Source organism: Giraffa tippelskirchi, chromosome 1 (assembly GCF_054371585.1).
Source record: "Giraffa tippelskirchi isolate mGirTip1 chromosome 1, T2T-mGirTip1v1.2.pri, whole genome shotgun sequence".
NCBI classification, from domain to species: Eukaryota; Metazoa; Chordata; class Mammalia; order Artiodactyla; family Giraffidae; genus Giraffa; species Giraffa tippelskirchi.
In genome coordinates, this window is record NC_137275.1 from 158,031,342 (window position 1) to 158,053,293 (window position 21,952).

The 21,952-nt window shown below is 39.9% G+C and overlaps 1 protein-coding gene and 1 non-coding gene across 2 annotated transcripts in view; both read right to left on the reverse strand.

Annotated features, from left to right (window-relative positions):
* Positions 1 to 21,952, reverse strand: part of PDCD1LG2 (programmed cell death 1 ligand 2) — a 155,491-nt gene that overhangs the window by 29,890 nt on the left and 103,649 nt on the right. The window lies entirely within an intron of this gene.
* On the reverse strand, positions 2,816 to 2,921 carry LOC145521747 (U6 spliceosomal RNA). Its single transcript, XR_014065660.1, has one exon. It is a non-coding gene; the product is annotated as a U6 spliceosomal RNA (small nuclear RNA).

Sequence of the window (21,952 nt, forward strand, 5' to 3'; positions counted from 1 at the left end):
TTAAACTTGACTTTCATGTCTTCCCTTAATAAGCCTTCTTCAAGAGAAATACACCCAACTTTTAAGGTATGACTAGGTTATGGTGGTTTCCAGCCCCATCACCATCTTTAGTGCTTCCTCTAGATTTATTCCCACATATCAGTGTTCCAGTTAACAGACAGAGCCCAGAATAGACCAAACATTCTAGATGCAGTCTGGTCTAGACTTAGTAGGAATACAGCAAGACTATCTGCTCCCAGGTTTGGACAATATCCTGCTATTGGTGGTTCTGAAGTTCTCCTTAGTTTTTGGCAACTGGATTTCAATCCAGCTTGCACTTGTAGCTGTGGCACAGTTATAATTTACAAGTATGGTATCAGTCATATTTTTTCATATTAAGCCCCCAGAAAGAAGTCAATTTCTTAATAGTTGCTTTGTCAGCCTGACTTCTTCTCCAATCATATTAATTTATTCACATGCATGCAAATGTAACACTTTATTATATGCTATGCTACAAATAAAGATATTCTGTGTCTTTGGTACCTCCCTGAATTACCAAACTGGTAATTACTAAAAAAAGAAATGGAGTAAATTGGGCAAGTTATTTAACTTTCCTGAACCAAGTTTCCTTATCTCTGAAATAGGAGTAGTTGCTCTACTCCCTTAGCTGTTAGGACGGCTGCTTCCCAGGTGGCTTAGTAGTAACGAACCCACCTGCCAATGCAGGAGACACATGTTTGATCCCTGGGTCGGGAATATCCCCTGGAGGAGGAAATGGCAACCCACTGCAGTCTTCTTGCCTGGGAAATCCCATGGGCTACAGTCCATGGGGTCACAAAAGAGTCAGACACAACTTAGCAGCTCAACCAGAATAAAAACACATTTGAAAATGCTTGTCAGGGAGTCCAGTGGTAGTCCAGTGGTTAAGAATCTGCCTGCTAAAGCAGGGGACAAGGATTTGATCCCTGGTCTGGGATGATTCCACATGCTGCAGGGCAACTAAGTCTGCATGCTGCAACTGCTGAATCAGAGTACTAGAGCCCACCGTCCGCAACTGCTGAAGCCTGCACACCCTGGAGCCAGTCCTCCGCAACAAGGGAAGATGTGGTGATGAGAAGCCTGAGCACCACAACTAAAGAAAGCCCATACACAGCAACAAACACCCAGTGTAGCCAAAAATAAATAAATACATTTTAAAAACGCTTTGCAAATTTTAACTTGTCACAGGAATCTAACAGAATGATGATGATTTGTCACTAATGTTGATAGAATTAGTTTGTGCTTTATCTGCTCCCTTCTTACTCCTGTCGCAATGCCTGGTGATTTTTTTTAACATCAGCCTTGCCCCCAATACTCCCCATTCATCACGGAAAATCCTCCAGGCCCAGTGCATTTCTCATCTCCCCCCAGGTCTGTAGTGCGTCTCTCTCTCATAGAAGCTCCCACCCACTCTGAATTTCTTTGCTTTATAGTCTGTTCCACTCATCAGACAATTTTATGTGGCCTTGTTTTTTATACAACTTTTTCTATGTATGATGTATTCCTCCCACTTCCTATAAATTCCCCAGGGTGAAGCATATCTAATATAGACTTTATATCTCACACAATGCTGATTGAGGTTCAGACTTTCAAGACAGAATTGGATAGATCCTGGGAACTAAACCTTTCCTCCCAGCAGCTCAGAAAGGGAGGACATGCTGTCCGGGTAGTCCGATGAATTTCCCGTCTCACTGAAGAACATTCAGAAAAGTAGGGCCTCTATCAGCCTGAGCTTGAACTTTCATTTTGACTCGGGGGGATATAGCTGGAGTTGTCAGTCTGGCATTTTTCCTAACACTTTCAAATGTCACATTTTAGCATCTAGTAGTCACTGTTCTTTCCTCCTCTTCATTTTTAGAACACTCAGAAGAGTTTTTGTGTTTTGGAAAGACCCCTCTCGCTCCCCAGCCCTGAATTTTCTGCCTTTAGGAGGGTGGTTCTTGAGGATAACTCCCCAGAGCACCGCTCGGAAAGAACACGAGCAGCTCGTGCTGTCACATGTGTGTCATGTTCTCTGTTGCAGCCCAGCCATGCGGTGCGTGCAGAGGCCAACGTGACGTTCAATTAAGCAGGCAGGATGTTGGCAACCCCAGAACCTTCTCAAACTTTCACTTAGTAAATTTTCCTTTTAGTTTCTCTTTAGAGTCTCTTCAAAACACAGGTGAAAGTTTGTATCAGAAAGGGAAAAGCATGAGTTGCGCATACAAGAATTTTGCCAAACATATCATACTTGGTATGTGTGCCATGTTTTGATTTTCAATAAATACAGAATTTCTAAAACTTCAAAAATACTTTTAAACTCTTTCAAATTTAATAACTTAGAATGTTAAGTTTAAAGATAACTTTTCAGATTTAAATTGTTAAATATGTTTTTCAAAACCTTTCAAATACAGGAAGAATATAATGAAAATAAAATTGCCCTTGTACTTACCACATAAACAGAGAGAGTTACTATTATCACCATATCACATCAATTTTACAGTTAAAAAAGCAAAGGAAAGGAGAGGAAAGGAGTTAAAAAAAAGCAAGGAATATCAGCTTTTAGATTTTCTTCTCAAACCTGTTTTAAAAAATAGGACTCTATGGAAAGTAACCCCAAGAATTTTGAAAGAAATGACAGATATACTGTATTCTTAATAACACTTACACCACCAGGAGTACCACTGCTGTTTCTGACCATCACAGTGTTTCAATGGTCAACAAGTTTTACAGAGCTCTGGTTTCTGTATCACAGAGGACAGATGTATGTGTGTGTGTGTGTGTGTGTGTGAGAGAGAGAGAGAGAGAGAGAGAGAGAGAGAGAGAGAGATGCTTCATGAAATTGTGTGTCATCCCTGTGCAGGGGCCACCCTATCTTTCTCAGTATCTTTCCAATTTAACATATGTGCTGCTAAAGTGAGCATTTAAAGTATTTTTGAAAAGTCCTATGTGAAGTGTGAAAGTAACTCAGTCGTATCTGACTCTTTGTGACCCCATGGACTGTAGCCCGCCAGGCTCCTCTGTCCATGGAATTCACCAGGCAAGAATACTGGAGTGGGTAGCTATTCCCTTCTCCAGGGGATCTTCCCAACTCAGGGATCAATCTCAGGTCTTAGCCATTGCAGGCAGATTCTTTACCATCTGAGCCACCAAGGAAGCCCAAGAATACTGGAATGGGTAACCTATCCTTTCTCCAGGGGATCTTCCCAACCTAGGAATTGAACCTGTGTCTCCTGCATTGCAGGCAGATTCTTTACCAGTTCAGCTACCAGGGAAGCACGATACATTACCAAAAAACCTTGTAAAACAGAGAAAAGGAGAAAATTACACTGAACTCTACCACTTTAACAAAACTCGATTAATATTTTAGTATACTTTTTTCCAGACTTTTGTCTGATTCTCGCTGTTAACATTTTATTTGCTAGTTTGTTTGTACTCAACATCGTAATAGAAGAGCAACAATTACTATGAGACTATCTACACCATTGCACCTGGGTGTTCATTGGAAGGACTGATGTTGAAGCTGAAACTCCAATACTTTGGCCACCTGATGCGAAGAGCTAACTCTTTTGAAAAGACCCTGATGCTGGGAAAGATTGAGGGCAGGAGGAGAAGGGGATGACAGAGGATGAGATGGTTGGATGGCATCACCGACTCAGTGGACATGAGTTTGGGTAGGCTCTGGGAGTTGGTGGTGATGGACAGGGAGGCCTGTCGTGCTGCAGTTCATGGGGTTGCAAAGAGTCGGACACGATTGAGCGACTGAACTGAACTGAACTGAACACCATTGCTCCATTCTGATTTTCTCTTTTTCTCCATATATGTATATATTATATTTACCTTTGTTTATTACCTTAGATGTCTAGGGCTTTTATAGCATTTTAGTTAAGGAGAAATAGCTTTGATATCAGTTAGCTTTAGGTCTGACTACTAGCTGTGTGAACTCGGGAAAATTATTAAGCAACCTTATTACAATTGTCTTACTGTCACTGAGGATAGCACTCTAACTACTTATCAGGTTCTGTGAGCACAAAAAGAGATAATGTATATAAATTGAGTAACAGAATGATAGGCTCATAGTAAGTGTTCAATATATAGAAACTATTTCTCTACTTAAAATTATATCATCGTTATTTCATATTTCTACATAATCTTTATAACTGTCACTTTTATAACTAGATAGTGATCTGTAATGCAAACATGTATCATTATGACTAATCCACTTTTGTTTTGTTTGACAGATTATTTCCAGTTTGGGGCCATCTAGATAACACTGTATGGGCTTCCCTGGTGCTTCAGTGGTAATGAATTCACCAGCCAATGCAGGAGACCCGGGTTTGATACCTGGATTGGAAAGATCCCCTGGAGGAGGAAATGGCAACCCACTGCAATATTCTTGCCTGGGAAGTCTCAGGGACAGAGGAGCCTGGCAGGCTATAGTCCATGGAACCGCAGAGGAGCTGGACATGCTGCTGCTGCTGCTGATAAGTTGCTTCAGTCGTGTCTGACTCTGTGGGACCCCATAGACGGCAGCCCACAAGGCTTCCCCGTCGCTGGGATTCTCCAGGCAAGAACACTGGAGTGGGTTGCCATTTCCTTCTCCAATGCATGAAAGTGAAAAGGGAAAGCGAAGTCGCTCAGTCATGTCCAACTCTTAGCGACCCCATGGACTGCAGCCTGCCAGGCTCCTCCATCCATGGGATTTTCCAGGCAAGAGTACTGGAGTGGGGTGCCATTGCCTTCTCCGATTCTGGAGATTTATGTGTTAAACTTTAAAAAGGTTTTTGCCAATGTAATGATTTAAAATGCCTACTTAAGTTTTGTTTTGATTTGAATTTTAAATGACTTGTAAAGCCTTTCATTTTTTAAATTTTAAAGCAAGGGGAACTGAGACACAGGGATGTTGCCTGACTTGATTAGCAGCCTGATTATATTCCTCTTTGATTTGTACAACACAAAATTTCAGGCATTGGTTGCTTCCTCTGCACTTCTTGCCGCTGTTCTGTTTTAAAATGGAATTGTATTTTTATAGAACAAATAGAACTGAGCAGAAACCATGCTGCTCTCTTTGAGTTTGCCTCTCCTAAGTGGAGCCTGTTTTTGAGAATACATAATATAGACAACATGTGTTGTAGGAGTCAGCTGATGACCACCAGAAATGTTCTTACAGGAAAAGTTGACATCATCACCAAGGTCTTACCTTAAAGGTCCAGAAAATTGATTCTGTCAGTACACTCAGAATTAGACTAAGAAATTGGACCATGCTAATCAAATTCCTAGGACTTTAATATAGTAAGAAATACCATCAACGTGCATGTGAGAAATTGGTTCAAAACATTCTATTCCCATAGAAAAATCTGTATGAAAAGTCAAATTATAATCAGTTTGCTCAGGAGCTATAGAATTAGGATGGGGTGGGAAGAGGGGATGGTGGTTGGAAAAATGTTAAAGGCTGGTCATCAAGCTATGTGAACCAATGCATCCATCACCACTGGAGGGACAGACCACACAGGTGGTAGGAATGCATGTGCTGGAGGGACAGGGACCCCTTGCCACTGGATGTGCTCGAGATTCATAATTACAATTTTCCATGTTGGTCTCTTTTCCCTAGACTCTCTGCTTTTGTCCTCAATTCAATTCCACAGTATTTTGTTAAGATCTTCTATGAGCCAACATTGGTTTGAGTTCAGTTTAGTATAGTCACTCGGTCGTGTCCGACTCTTTGCAACCCCATGGACTGCAGCACGCCAGGCTTCCCTGTCCATCACCAACTCCCAGAATTTACAACAAACTCATGTCCATCGAGTCAGGGATGCCATCCAACCAGTTCATCCTCTGTCATCCCCTTCTCCTCCCACCTTCAATCCTTCCCAGCACCAGGGTCTTTTCCAATGAGTCAGTTCTTCGCATCAGGTGGCAAAAGTATTGGAGTTTGAGCTTAAGCATCAGTCCTTCCAAAGAATATTCAGAACTGATTTCCTTTAGGATGGACTGCTGGATCTCCTTGTAGTCCAAGGACTGTCAAAAGTCTTCTCCAACACCACAGTTCAAAAACATTAATTCTTCAGCACTCTGCATTCTTTATGGTCCAACTCTCACATCCATACATGACTACTGGAAAAACCATAGTTTTGACTTGATGGACCTTTGTTAGCAAATTAATGTCTCTGCTTTTTAATATACTGTCTAGGTTGGTAATAGCTTTTCTTCCAAGGAGCAAGTGTCTTTTAATTTCATGACTGCAGTCACAATCTGCAGCGATTTTGGAGCCTAAGAAAATAAAGACTCTCACTGTTTCCATTGTTTCCCCATCTATTTGCCATGAAGTCATGGGACCAGATGCCATGATCTTAGTTTTCTGAATGTTGAGTTTTAAACCACCTTTTCACTCTCCTTTTTCACTTTCATCAAGAGCCTTTTAGTTTTTCTTCACTTTCTGTCATAGGGTGGTGTCATCTGCATATCTGAGGTTATTGATATTTCTCCCAGCAATCTTGATTCCAGCTTGTGCTTCATCCAGCCCAGCAATTCGCATGACGTACTCAGCATTTAAGTTAAATAAGCAGGGTGACAATATATACCATTGATGTACTCCTTTTCCAATTTGGAACCACTCTGTTGTTCCATGTCTAGTTCTAACTGTTGCTTCTGGACCTGCATATGGATTTCTCAGGAGGCAGGTCAGGTGGTCTGGTATTCTCATCTCTTGAAGAATTTTCCACAGTTTGTTGGAATCCACACAAAGTCTTCAGGTGTAGCCAATAAAGCAGAGGTAGATGTTTTTCTGGAACTATCTCACTTTTTCAATGATCCAGCGGATGTTGGCAATTTGATCTCTGGTTCCTCTGCCTTTTCTAAAACCAGCTTGAACATCTGGAAGTTCACAGTTCATGTACTGTTGAAGCGTGGCTTGGAGAATTTTGAGTATTACTTTGCTAATGTGTGAGATGAATGCAGTTGTGCAGTAGCTTGAGCATTTTTTGGCATTGCCTTTCTTTGGGATTGGAATGAAAACTGACCTTTTCCAGTCCTATGGCCACTGCTGAGCTTTCCAAATTTGCTGGCATATTGAGTGCAGCACTTTCACAGCATCATCTTTGAGGATTTGAAATAGCTCCACTGGAATTCCATCACCTCCACTAGCTTTGTTCATAGTGATGCTTCCTAAGGCCCACTTGACTGTGCATTCGAGGATGTCTGGCTCTAGGTGAGTGATCACACCATTGTGGTTATCTGGGTCATAAAGATCTTTTTTTATAGTTATTCTGTGTATTATTGCCACCTCCTGTTAATATCTTGTGCTTCTGATAGGTCCATACCATTTCTGGCCTTTATTGTCCCCATCTTTGCAAGAAATGTTCCCTTGATATCTCTAATTTTCTTGAAGAGATCTCTAGTCTTTCCCATTCTGTTGTTTTTCTCTATTTCTTTGCATTGATCACTGAGGAAGGCTTTCTTATCTCTCCTTGCTATTCTTTTGAACTCTGCATCCAAACGGGTATACTTTTCCTTTTCTCCTTTGCCTTTTGCTTCTCTTCTTTTCACAGCTATTTGTAAGGCCTCCTCAGACAACCATTTTGCCTTTTTGCATTTATTTTCCTTGGGGATGGTCTTGATCCCCACCTCCTGTACCATGTCACAGAACCTCAATCCGTAGTTCTTCAGGCACTCTATCAGATCTAATCCCTTGAATTTTTGTCACTTCCACTGTATTAATCGTAAGGGATTTGATTTAGATCATACCCAAATGGTCTAATGGTTTTCCTTTTCTTCAACTTAAGTCTGAATTTGGTGATAAGGAGTTCATGATCTGAGCCACAGTCTGCTCCCAGTCTTGTTTTTGCTGACTGTATAGAACTTCTCCATCTTTGGCTGCAAAGAATATAATCAGATTTCAGTATTGACCGTCTAGTAATGTCCATGTGTAGAGTCTTCTCTTGTGTTGTTGGAAGAGTGTGTTTGCTATGACCAGTGCATTCTCTTGGCAAAACTCTATTAGCCTTTGCCCTGCTTCATTCTGTACTCCAAGGCCAAACTTGCCTGTTACTCCAGGTGTCTCTTGACTTCCTAATTTGCATTCCAGTCCCCTATAATGAAGAGCAAATTTTTCGAGGGGTGTTAGTTCCAGAAGATCTTGAAGGTCTTCATAGAACCATTCAACTTCAGCTTCTTCAGCATTACTAGTTGGGGCATAGACTTGGATTACTGTGATATTGAATGGTTTCCTTGGAAACAAACAGATATCATTCCGTCGTTTTTGAGATTGCACCCAAGAATTGCATTTTGGACTCTTCTATTGACTATGAGGGCTACTTTCTTCTAAGGGATTTCTACCCACAGTAGTACATATAATGGTCATCTGGGTTAAATTCACTCATTCCAGTCCATTTTAGTTCACTGATTCTTAAAATGTCGATGTTCACTCCTGCCATCTCCTGTTTGACCACATCCAATTTACGTTGATTCCAGGTTCCAATGCAATATTGTCCTTTAGAGTATCAGACTTTACTTCCATCACCGGTTACATCTGCAACTGGGTGTTGTTTTTGCTTTGTCTCCGTAACTTCCGGAGAAGGCAATGGCACCCCACTCCAGTACTCTTGCCTGGAAAATCCCATGGATGGAGGAGCCTGGTAGGCTACAGTCCATGGGGTCGCTAAGAGTCGGACACGACTGAGCGACTTCACTTTCACTTTTCCCTTTCATGCACTGGAGAAGGAAATGGCAACCCACTCCAGTATTCTTGCCTGGAGAATCCCAGGGAAGGCGGAGCCTTGTGGGCTGCCGTCTATGGGGTCGCACAGAGTCGGACACGACTGAAGCGACTTAGCAGCAGCAGCAGCCGTAACTTCATTCTTTCTCCATCTTTGGCTGCATCTTTCTTTGTAGCCAAAGATGGAGAAGCTCTATACAGTCAGCAAAAACAAGACCAGGAGCTGACTGTGACTCAGATCATGAACTGCTTATTGCCAAATTAAGACTTAAATAGAAGAAAGTAGGGAAAACCACTAGATTGTTCAGGTATGACCTAAATCAAATCCATCACAATTATACAGTGGAAGTGACAAATAGATTCAAGGGATTAGATCTGACAGACAGAGTGCCTGAAGAACTATGGATAGAAGTTCATGACATTGTACAAGAGACAGGGATTGAGACCACCTCGAAGAAAAAGAAGTGCAAAGAGTCAAAATGGTTGTCTGAGGAGGCCTTACAAATAGCTGTGAAAAGAAGGGAAGTGAAACGCAAAGGAGAAAAGGAAAGACATTCCCATTTGAATGCAGAGTTCCAAAGAATAGCTAGGAGAGATAAGAAAGCCTTCCTCAGTGATCAGTGCAAAGAAATAGAGGAAAACAATAGAATGGGAAAGACTAGAGATCTCTTCAAGAAAATTAGAGATACCAAGGGAACTTTTCATGCAAAGATGGGGACAATAAAGGACAGAAATGGTATGGACCTAACAGAAGCACAAGATATTAAAAGAGGTGGCAAGAATACACAGAAGAACTATACCAAAAAGATGTTCATGACCCAGATAACCACGATGGTGTGATGACTCACCTAGAGCCCGACATCCTCGAATGCGAAGTCAAGTGGGCCTTAGGAAGCATCACTATGAACAAAGCTAGTGGAGGTGATGGAATTCCAGTTGAGCCATGTCAAATCCTAAAAGATGAAGCTGTGAAAGTGCTGTACTCAATATGCCAGCAAATTTGGAAAACTCAACCGTGGCTATAGGACTGGAAAAGGTCAGTTTTCATTCCAATCCCAAAGAAAGGCAATGCCAAAGAATGCTCAAACCATGGCACAATTGCACTCATCTCACATGCTAGTAAAGTAATACTCAAAATTCTCCAAGCCAGGCTTCAACAGTACGTGAACCGTGAACTTCCAGATGTTCAAGCTGGATTTAGAAAAGGGATCTGTGTCTGGCTTTGGTATTAATAACGGTGACCTCATAGAATGAGTTTGGCAGTTTGCCTTCCTTTGCATTTTTCTGAAAGAGTTTGAGTAGGATAGATGTTAGATCTTTTCTAAATTTTTGGTAGAATTCACCTGTGAAGCCATCTGGTCCTGGGCTTTGTTCGTTGGAAGATTTTTTATTACAGTTTCGATTTCCATGCTAGTGATGGGTCTGTTAAGATTTTCTATTTCTTCCGAATTCAGTTTTGGAAGGTTATATTTTCCTAAGAATTCATCCATTTCTTCCAAGTTTTCCATTTTATTGGCATATAGTTGCTGATAGTAGTCTCTTATGATTTTTGTATTTCTGTGTTGTCTGTTGTGATCTCTCCATTTTCATTTCTAATTTTTTTGATTTGATTCTTCTCCCTTTTTTTCTTGATGAGTTTGGCTAATGGCTTGTCTGTTTTATTTATCTCCTCAAAGAACCAGCTTTTAGTTTTGTTGATTTTTGCTATAGTCTCCTTTGTTTCTTTTTTATTTATTTCTTCTCTAATTTTTATGATTTCTTTTCTTCTACTAACCCTGGGGTTCTTCATTTATTCTTTTTCTAGTTGCTTTAGGTGTAAAGTTAAGTTATTTACTTGATTTTTCTCTTGTTTCTTGAGGTAAGCTTGTATTGCTATGAACCTTCCCCTTAGCACTGCTTTTACTGAATCCCATAGGTTTTGGGTTGTTGTGTTTTCATTTTCATTTGTTTCCATGCATATTTTGATTTCTTTTTTGATTTCTTCTGTGATTTGTTGGTTATTCAGAAGTGTGTTGTTTAGCCTTCATATGTTTGTATTTTTAATAGGTTTTTTTTCCTGTAGTTGACATCTAATCTTACTGCATTGTGATCCAAAAAGATGCTTAAGATGATTTCAATTTTCTTGAATTTACCAAGGCTAGATTTATGGCCCAGGATGTGGTCTATCCTGGAGAAGGTCCCTTGTGCACTGAGAAAAAGGTAAAATTCATAGTTTTGGGGTGAAATATTCTATAGATATCAATTAGGTCTAACTGGTCCATTGTATCATTTAAAGTTTGTCTTTCCTTTCTAATTTTCTGTTTGGTTGACTTATCCACAGGTGTGAGTGGGGTATTAAAGTATCCCACTATTATTGTGTTACTGTTAATTTCCCCTTCCATACTTGTTAGCATTTGCCTTATATATTATGCTGCTCCTATGTTGGGTGCATATATATTTTTAATTGTTTTATCTTCTTCTTGGATTGATCCTTTGATCATTAAGTAGTGTCCTTCTTTGTCTCTTTTCACAGCCTTTGTTTTAAAGTCTATTTTATCTGATATGAATATTGCTACTTCTGCTTTCTTTTGGTCTCCATTTGCATGAAATATCTTTTTTCCAGCCTTTCACTTTCAGTCTGTATGTGTCCCTTGGTTTGAGGTGGGTCTCTTGTAGACAGCATAATGAATGCTGATACAGAAACAAGACCTGTATCTATTCAGCCAGTCTTTGTCTTTTGGTTGGGGCATTGAATCAATTTACATTTAAGGTAATTATTGATAAGTATGATCCCATTGCCACTTTGTTGTTTTGGGTTTGAGTTTATAAACCTTTCCTATGTTTCCTAACTAGAGAAGATCCTTTAGTATTTGTTGAAGGGCAGGTTTGGTCATGCTGCATTCTCTCAGCTTTTGCTTGTCTGTAAAGCTTTTGATTTCTCCTTCATATTTGAATGAGATCCTTGCTGGGTATAGTAATCTGGGTTGTAGGTTTTTCTCTTTCATTACTTGAAGTATGTCTTGCCATTCCCTTCTGGCCTGAAGAGTTTCTATTGAGAGATCAGCTGTTATCCTTATGGGGATCCCCTTGTGGGTTAATTGTTGTTTTTCTCTTGCTGCTTTTAATATTTGTTCTTTGTGTTTGATCTTTGATAATTTGATTAATATGTGGCTTGGGGTGTTTTGTCTTGGGTTTATCCTGTTTTGGACTCTCTGGGTTTCTTGGACTTGGATGACTATTTCTTTCCCAATTTTAAGGGAGTATTCAACTATTATCTCCTCAAGTATTTTCTCATGCCCTTTCTTTTTGTCTTCTTCTTCTGGGACTCCTATGATTCAAATGTAGGGCATTTAACATTGTCCCAGAGGTCTCTGAGGTTGTCCTCATTTCTTTTAATTCTTTTTCCTTTTTTCCATTCTGCTTCATTTACTTCCACCTCACTTATCCTATCTTCTGCCTCAGTTATTCTACTGTTGGTTCCCTCCAGAGTGCTTTTGATCTCAGTTATTGCATTCTTCATTATTGATTGACTTTTTAAAAATTTCTTCTAGGTCTTTGTTAAACATTTCTTGCATCTTCTCAATCCTTGTCTCTAGTGTATTTATCTGTAACTCCATTTTGTATTCAAGATTTTGGATCATCTTTACTATCATTATTCTGAATTCTTTTTCAGGTAGACTCCCTATCTCCTCCTCTTTTGTTTGGTTTGGTGGGTATTTATCATGTTCCTTTACCTGCTGAATATTTTTCTGCCCTAATACCAAAACCAGACAGGAGGCCACAAAAAAGATACAGGCCAATATCACTGATGAACATAGATGCAAAAAACCTTAACAAAATTCTAGCAAACAGAATCCAACAACTTATTAAAAAGATCATACACCATGACCAAGAGGTCTTTATCCCAGGGATGCAAAGATTCTTCAATATTCACAAATCAATCAATATGATACACCACATTAACAAATTGAAAGGTAAAAAACATATGATTATCTCAATAGATGCAGAGAAAGCCTTTGACAAAATTCAACATCCATTTATGATAAAAACCCTCCAGAAAGCAGGCATAGAAGGAACATACCTCAATATAATAAAAGCCATATATGATAAACCCACAGCAAACATTATTCTCAATGGTGAAAAATTGAAAGCATTTCCCCTGAAGTCAGGAACAAGACAAGGGTGCCTGCTTTCACCACTACTATTCAACATGGTTTTGGAAGTTTTAGCCACAGCAATCAGAGAAGAAAAAGAAAGCAAAGGAATTCAGATTGGAAAAGAAGAAGTAAAACTCTCACTGTTTGCAGATGGCATGATCCTCTACATAGAAAACCCGAAAGACTCCACCAGAAAATTACTAGAGCTAATCAAAGAATTTAGTAAAGTTGAAGGATATAAAATTAACACACAGAAATCCCTTGTATTCCTATACACTAATGATGAGAAAACAGAAAGAGAAATTAAGGAAACAATTCCATTCACCATTGCAATGAAAAGAATAAAATACTTAGGAATAAATCTACCTAAAGAAACAAAAGACCTGTATATAGAAAACTATAAAACACTAATGAAAGAAATCAAAGATGACACAAATAGATGGAGAAATTTATCATGTTCATGAATCAGAAGAAGCAGTATAGTGAAAATGAGTATACTACCCAAAGCAATCTATAGATTCAAAGCAATCCCTATCAAGCTACCAATAGTATTTTTCACAGAACTAGAACAAATAATCTCACAATTTGTATGGAAATACAAAAAGCCTCTAATAGCCAAAGCAATCTTGAGAAAGAAGAATGGAACTGGAGGAATCAACCTGCCTGACTTCAGGCTCTACTACAAAGCTACAGTCATCAGATAGTATGGTACTGGCACAAACACAGAAATATAGATCAATGGAACAAAATAGAAAGCCCAGAGATAAATCCACGCACCTATGGACACCTTATCTTTGACAAAAGAGGCAAGAATATACAATGGAGAAAAGACAATCTCTTTAACAAGTAGTGCTGGGAAAACTGGTCAACCACTTGTAAAAGAATGAAACTAGAACACTTTCTAAAACCATACACAAAAATAAACTAAAATGGATTAAAGATCTAAATGTAAGGCCAGAAACTATAAAACTGTTAGAGGAAAACATAGGCAAAACACTCTCTGACATAAATCACAGCAGGATCCTTTATGACCCACCTCCTAGAGTAATGGAAATAAAAGCAAAAATAAACAAATGGGACCTAATTAAACTTAAAAGCTTTTGCACGATGAAGGAAACTATAAGCAAGGTGAAAAGACAGTCTTCAGAATGGGAAAAATAATAATAGCAAATAAGCAACTGACAAAGAATTAATCTCAAAAATATACAAGCAGCTCATGCAGCTCAATACCAGAAAAATAAATGACCCCATCAAAAAATAGGCCAAAGAACTAAAAAGACATTTCTCCAAAGAAGACATACAAATGGCTAACAAACACATGAAAAGATGCTCAACATCACTTATTATCAGAGAAATGCAAATCAAAACCACAATGGGGTACCATCTCATGCTGGTCAGAATGGCTGCTATCAAATAGTCTTCAAACAATAAATGCTGGAGAGGTGGGGAGAAAAGGAAACCCTCTCACTGTTGGTGGGAATGCAGACTAATACAGTCATTATGGAGAACAGTGTGGAGATTCCTTAAAAAACTGGAAATAGAGAGGACTGTGGCAAGATGGCGGAGGAATAGGACGGGGAGACCACTCTCTCCTCCACAAATTTATCGAAAGAACATCTGAACGCGACCAAACTTCACAAAACTACTTCTGAAGGCTGGCAGAGGACGTCAGGCTTCCACAATGACAGCCCATTATCTTCAAAAGAGGTAGGAGAAATTATGAAAGATAAAAAGACAAAAGAGTTAGGGACGGAGACGCGTCCCGGGGAGGGAGTCGTAAAAGAGGAGGAATTTCCAAGCACCAGGAAACCCTCTCACCGGCGGGTGTGGGGGAAGATTTCTTATCTCGGAGGGCAATGTAACTGGGAGGAAAAAATAAATAAAATCCACAGATTACGTGCCTAAAGCAACTCCCAGCAAAGACCCCCAGACGCTCGCATCATCCGCCACCAGCAAGTGGGGGCTGAACGGAGAGGAGCGGGCGGCACTGCCTAGGGTAAGGACTGGCCCGAGTGCCCCGAGGGCAATCTGAGGGAGCTAACGTGAGATAGTAACCTAAACTGTGGGACAGCCAGAGAGAGAGAACTATCCCGTGAAAAGCCCAACTCTAAGGCACTGCCGGCCCGCTCACAGAACAAAGGACTGAGCGATACCAGAGGAGAGCTAGCCGGCTGCGGACCGCCCCATCCCCCGCCGGACACAGCGGGCAGGCGGGGCCCGCCAGAGCCGGAAAGGGGCAAACTCGGCCCCAGAGAGGGCACCCCCTACCAAACTGCAAACAGGCTCCCAGTTTCTAAGCAAAGACTGCCTGAGATCCCGGAGGGTCGACAGCCGCCAGGAGGGTTGCAGCCAGAGACCAGCTCCCCAGAACCGACACAAAGCACACCGGAGCCGGGCGCGCCCGTAAACCGAGGAGGGGACCAGGGAGGTGATAAGCCGCACCGCCCCAACAGGGGGGAGCGCGCTCGCCAAACTCCTGGCCGCCTGAGCAGCTCCGACCTGGAACGGCACAAGCCGTGGGCGAAACCGAGTCTGCGCCTTTGTGGAGTAACCGAGAGCCTGAACCTGAGCGGCTTAGACCTGGGAAGTGCATGCATCTCAGGGCCCACTCCCCGGCCCACTCCCCGGCGGAGTAACCTGAAGCCTGAGCAGGGTAGACGGGGAAAGCACACACGCCGTGAGCGGGGGCGAACCCAGTGCGGCCGAGACACTGCGAGCTCACCACACACACGCCAGATTTGCAGTGTTCCTTCCTCCCCACAGCACGATTGAACAAGCGAACCTAAAGAGATCACCTCCACCGCTTTGTTGCAGGGCGGAAATTAGATACTGAAGAGATCTCCAAACAGAAGCCAAATAAACAGAGGGAAGCGCTTAGGAAGGGACAGGCCAACAGATTAAAATCCCTGTAGTTAATACCGACTGCATTGAAAAGGACCTATAGATCTTGAAAAGTATAAGCAGGAATAAGGATCTATCTGAAACTGAGCAGATCCCACACTGCTCACAACAGCTCCAGAGAAAGTCCGGGATATATATATTTTTACTAATATTATTTTTTTTTTTTTAATTTTTTTTTAAATTAAAAAAAAATTTTTTCTCTTCTTTCCTTTTTCTTCAAGTCCTCTATTACACCTTTAACTTTCATTTTCATAACCCACTATTAGCTTGCAAAAAAAAAATACCTTTTGTGTTTTCTTTTTTTAATGTTTTTTCCTGTTTTACTTTTTTTTTTACTGTTTTACTGTTTTTTTTTCTTTTTACTCTGTTTCCTTTTTTCTTTTTTTTTATATTGTAAGTTTTATAAGAGTCTAACCTCTACTCTAGATTTTTAATCTTTGTTTTACATATTTGATATCAATTTTGTACATTTAAGAACCCAATCTTTAGGACCCATTTTTACTCAGGAGTGTGATCACTGGCCTGATCACTCTCTCCCCCTATTGATGCTCTTTCTTCTCCCCCAGGGAACCTCTATCTCCCACCCTCCTCCTTCTCTTCTCAACCCAATTCTGTGAATCTCTGAGGGTGATCTGGGTACCAGAGAACACTTCAGGAACAGGATACTGCCCAGATCTCTCTCTCCCCTCTTGATTCCTCCCTTTCTACTCATGCTCACCTCTATTACCTTCCTCCCCCCTCTCTAAGTGTCTCTGTGAACCACTCTGAGGGTTCCAAACTGTGGAAAGCACAGAGGGAAGTGCTTACTGGCTAGATTGCTCTCTACATTTGAATTCCCCTCTTCCCCTCCTGGTCACCTCAACCCCCCCCCCACCTCATCTCTCCATGTAACTCAGTGAACCTTTCTGGGTATCCCTCACTGTGGAGAATCTTTTCACCATTAACCTAAAAGTTTTATTATTGAGGCTGTATGGAAGGAGAAGTCTTGAGGCTACTGCAAGAATAAGACTGAAAGCCAGGGGAAACATTAATTAATAAGAGACCATCCAATAGCCTCCATATATACACTGAAACCAAGCTCCACCCAAGAGCCAATAAGTTCCAGAGCAAGACATACCACGCAAATTCTCCAGCAACGCAGGAACATAGACCTGAGCATCAATATACAGGCTGCCCAGAGGCACACCAAATCCATAGACATCTCCAAAATTAATACTGGTCACTCCATTGCACTCTAGAGAGCAGAAATCCAGCTCCACCCACCAGAACACCGACACAAGCTCCCCCAACCAGGAAGCCTTGACAAGCCACCTGTCCAACCCCAACCACAGTGAGGAACCTCCACAATAAAGAGGAACTTCATACTACCAGAATACAGAAGGGCCACGCCTAACACAGCAATCTAAACAAGATGAAAAGGCAGAGAAATACTCAGCAAGTAAAGGAAAATGAGAAATGCCCACAAAACCAAACAAAAGAGGAGGAGATAGGGAATCTATCTGAAAAAGAATTTAGAATAATGATAATAAAAATGATCCAAAATCTTGAAAGCAAAATGGAGTTACAGATAAGTAGCCTGGAGACAAAGATTGAGAAGATGCAAGAAATGTTTATCAAGGACTTAGAAGAAATAAAAAGGAGTCAATATAGAATGAATAATGAAATAAAGGAGATAAAAGACACTCTGGAGGGAACCAACAGTAGAATAACGGAGGCAGAAGAGAGGATAAGTGAGGTAGAAGATAGAATGATGGAAATAAACGAAGCAGAGAGGAAAAAAGAAAAAAGAATCAAAAGAAATGAGGAAAACCTCAGGGACCTCTGGGACAATATGAAACGCCCCAACATTCGAATCATAGGAGTCCCAGAAGAAGAAGATAAAAGGAAAGGCCATGAAAAAATACTCGAGGAGATAATAGTTGAAAATTTCCCTAAAATGAGGAAAGAAATAGTCACAGAAGTCCAAGAAACCCAAAGAGTTCCAAACAGGATAAACCCAAGGCGAAACACCCCAAGACACATATTAATCAAATTAACAAAGATCAAACACAAAGAACAAATATTAAAAGCAGCAAGGGAAAAACAACAAATAACACACAAGGGGATTCCCATAAGGATAACAGCTGATCTTTCAATAGAAACCCTTCAGGCTAGAAGGGAATGGCAGGACATACTTAAAGTAATGAAAGAGAATAATCTACAACCCAGATTACTGTACCCAGCAAGGATCTCATTCAGATATGAAGGAGAATTCAAAAGCTTTACAGACAAGCAAGAGCTGAGGGAATTCAGCACCACCAAACCAGCTCTCCAACAAATGCTAAAGGATCTTCTCTAAACAGGAAACACAGAAAGGATGTTTCAACACGAACTCAAAACAACAAAGTAAATGGCAACGGGATCATACTTATCAATAATTACCTTAAATGTAAATGGGTTGAATGCCCCAACCAAAAGACAAAGGCTTGCTGAATGGATACAAAAACAAGACCCCTATATATGCTGTCTACAAGAGACCCACCTCAAAACTAGGGACACACACAGGCTGAAAGTGAAGGGATGGAAAAACATATTTCATGCAAACGGAGACCAAAAGAAAGCAGGAGTCGCAATACTCATTTCAGATAAAATAGACTTTAAAATAAAGGATGTGAAAAGGGACAAAGAAGGACACTACATAAAGATCAAAGGATCAATCCAAGAAGAAGACGTAACAATCATAAATATATATGCACCCAACATAGGAGCACCACAATATATAAGGCAAATACTAACAAGTATAAAAGGGGAAATTAACAATAACACAATAATAGTGGGAGACTTTAATACTCCACTCACGCATATGGATAGATCAACTAAACAGAAAATTAACAAGGAAACACAAACTTTAAATGATACAATAGACAAATTAGATTTAATTGATATTTACAGGACTTTCCACCCCAAAACAATCAATTTTACCTTTTTCTCAAGTGCAGATGGAACTTTCTCCAGGATAGATCACATCCTGGGCCATAAATCTAGCCTTGGTAAATTCAAAAAAATTGAAATCATCCCAGCCATCTTCTCTGACCACAATGCAGTAAGATTAGACCTCAAGTACAGGAAAAAAACTATTAAAAATTCCAACATATGGAGGCTAAACAACACGCTTCTGAATAACCAACAAATCACAGAAGAAATCAAAAAAGAAATCAAATTATGCATAGAAACGAATGAAAATGAAAACACAACAACCCAAAACCTATGGGACACTGTAAAAGCAATACTAAGGGGAAGGTTCATAGCAATACAGGCGTACCTCAAAAAACAAGAAAAAAATCAAATAAATCAACTAACTCTACACCTAAAGCAACTAGAGAAGGAAGAAATGAAGAACCCCAGGGTCAGTAGAAGGAAAGAAATCTTAAAAATTAGGGCAGAAATAAATGCAAAAGAAACAAAAGAGACCAAAGCAAAAATCAACAAAACTAAAAGCTGGTTTTTCGAGAAGATAAACAAAATTGACAAGCCATTAGCCAGACTCATCAAGAAACAAAGGGAGAAGAATCAGATCAACAAAATTAGAAATGAAAATAGAGAGATCACAACAGACTCCACAGAAATACAAGGGATCATAAGAGACTACTACCAACAGCTATATGCCAATAAAATGGACAACTTGGAAGAAATGGACAAATTCTTAGAAAAGTATAACTTTCCAAAACTGAACCAGGAAGAAATAGAAGATCTTAACAGACCCATCACAAGCACGGAAATCGAAACTGTAATCAGAAATCTTCCAGCAAACAAAAGCCCAGGACCAGATGGCTTCACAGCGGAATTCTACCAAAAATTTAGAGAAGAGCTAACACCTATCCTACTCAAACTCTTCCAGAAAATTGCAGAAGATGGTAAACTTCCAAACTCATTCTATGAGGCCACCATCACCCTAATTCCAAAACCTGACAAAGATGTCACAAAAAAGGAAAACTACAGGCCAATATCACTGATGAACATAGATGCAAAGATCCTTAATAAAATTCTAGCAAACAGAATCCATCATCATATTAAAAAGATCATACATCATGACCAAGTGGGCTTTATCCCAGGAATGCAAGGTTTTTTTAACATCCACAAATCAATCAATGTAATACACCACATTAACAAATTGAAAGAAAAAAACCATATGGTTATCTCAATAGATGCAGAAAAAGCCTTTGACAAAATTCAGCATCCATTTATGATAAAAACCCTCCAGAAAGCAGGAATAGAAGGAACATACCTCAACATAATAAAAGCTATATATGACAAACCCACAGCAAACATTATCCTCAATGGTGAAAAATTGAAAGCATTTCCCCTAAAGTCAGGAACAAGGCAAGGATGCCCACTTTCACCACTACTATTCAACATAGTTTTGGAAGTTTTGGTCACAGCAATCAGAGCTGAAAAAGAAATAAAAGGAATACAGATAGGAAAAGAAGAAGTAAAACTCTCACTGTTTGCAGATGACAAACCTAGAAAACCCTAAAGACTCTACTAGAAAATTACTCGAGTTAATCAATGAATATAGTAAAGTTGCAGGATATAAAATTAACACACAGAAATCCCTTGCATTCCTATACTCCAATAATGAGAAAACAGAAAGAGAAATTAAGGAAACAATACCATTCACCATTGCAACAAAAAGAATAAAATACTTAGGAATATATCTACCTAAAGAAACAAAAGACTTATATATAGAAAACTATAAAACACTGATGAAAGAAATCAAAGAGGACACAAACAGATGGAGAAATATACCGTGTTCATGGATTGGAAGAATTAATGTAGTGAAAATGAGTATACTACCCAAAGCAATCTATAGATTCAATGCAATCCCTATCAAGCTACCAATGGTATTTTTCACAGAACTAGAACAAATCATCTCACAATTTGTATGGAAATATAAGAAACCTCGAATAGCCAAAGCAATCTTGAGGAAGAAGAATGGAACTGGAGGAATCAACCTGCCTGACTTCAGGCTCTACTACAAAGCCACAGTCATCAAGACAGTATGGTACTGGCACAAAGATAGAAATATAGATCAATGGAACAAAATAGAAAGCCCAGAGATAAACCCACGCACATATGGACACCTTATCTTCGACAAAGGAGGCAAGAATATACAATGGAGAAAAGACAATCTCTTTAACAAGTAGTGCTGGGAAAACTGGTCAACCACTTGTAAAAGAATGAAACTAGAACACTTCCTAACACCGTACACAAAAATAAACTCAAAATGGATTAAAGATCTAAACGTAATACCAGAAACTATAAAACTCCTAGAGGAAAACATAGGCAAAACACTCTCTGACATAAATCACAGCAGGATCCTCCATGACCCACCTCCCAGAATATTGGAAATAAAAGCAAAAATAAACAAATGGGACCTAATTAAAATTAAAAGCTTTTGCACAACAAAGGAAACTATAAGCAAGGTGAAAAGACAGCCTTCAGAATGGGAGAAAATAATAGCAAACGAAGCAACAGACAAACAATTAATCTCAAAAATATACAAGCAACTTCTGCAGCTGAATTCCAGAAAAATAAACGACCCAATCAAAAAAAGGGCCAAAGAACTAAACAGACATTTCTCCAAAGAAGACATACAGATGGCTAACAAACACATGAAAAGATGCTCAACATCACTCATTATTAGAGAAGTGCAAATCAAAACCACAATGAGGTATCATTTCACACCAGTCAGAATGGCTGCTATCCAAAAGTCTACAAGCAATAAATGCTGGAGAGGGTGTGGAGAAAAGGGAACCCTCTTACACTGTTGGTGGGAATTCAAACTAGTACAGCCACTATGGAGAACAGTGTGGAGATTCCTTAAAAAACTGGGAATAGAACTGCCATATGACCCAGCAATCCCACTGCTGGGCATATATACCGAGGAAACCAGAATTGAAAGAGATGCGTGTACCCCAATGTTCATCGCAGCACTGTTTACAATAGCCAGGACATGGAAGCAACCTAGATGTCCATCAGCAGACGAATGGATAAGGAAGCTGTGGTACATATACACAATGGAATATTACTCAGCCATTAAAAAAAATACATTTGAATCGGTTCTACTGAGATGGATGAAACTGGAGCCCATTATACAGAGTGAAGTAAGCCAGAAAGAAAAACACCAATACAGTATACTAATGCATATATATGGAATTTGAAAGAT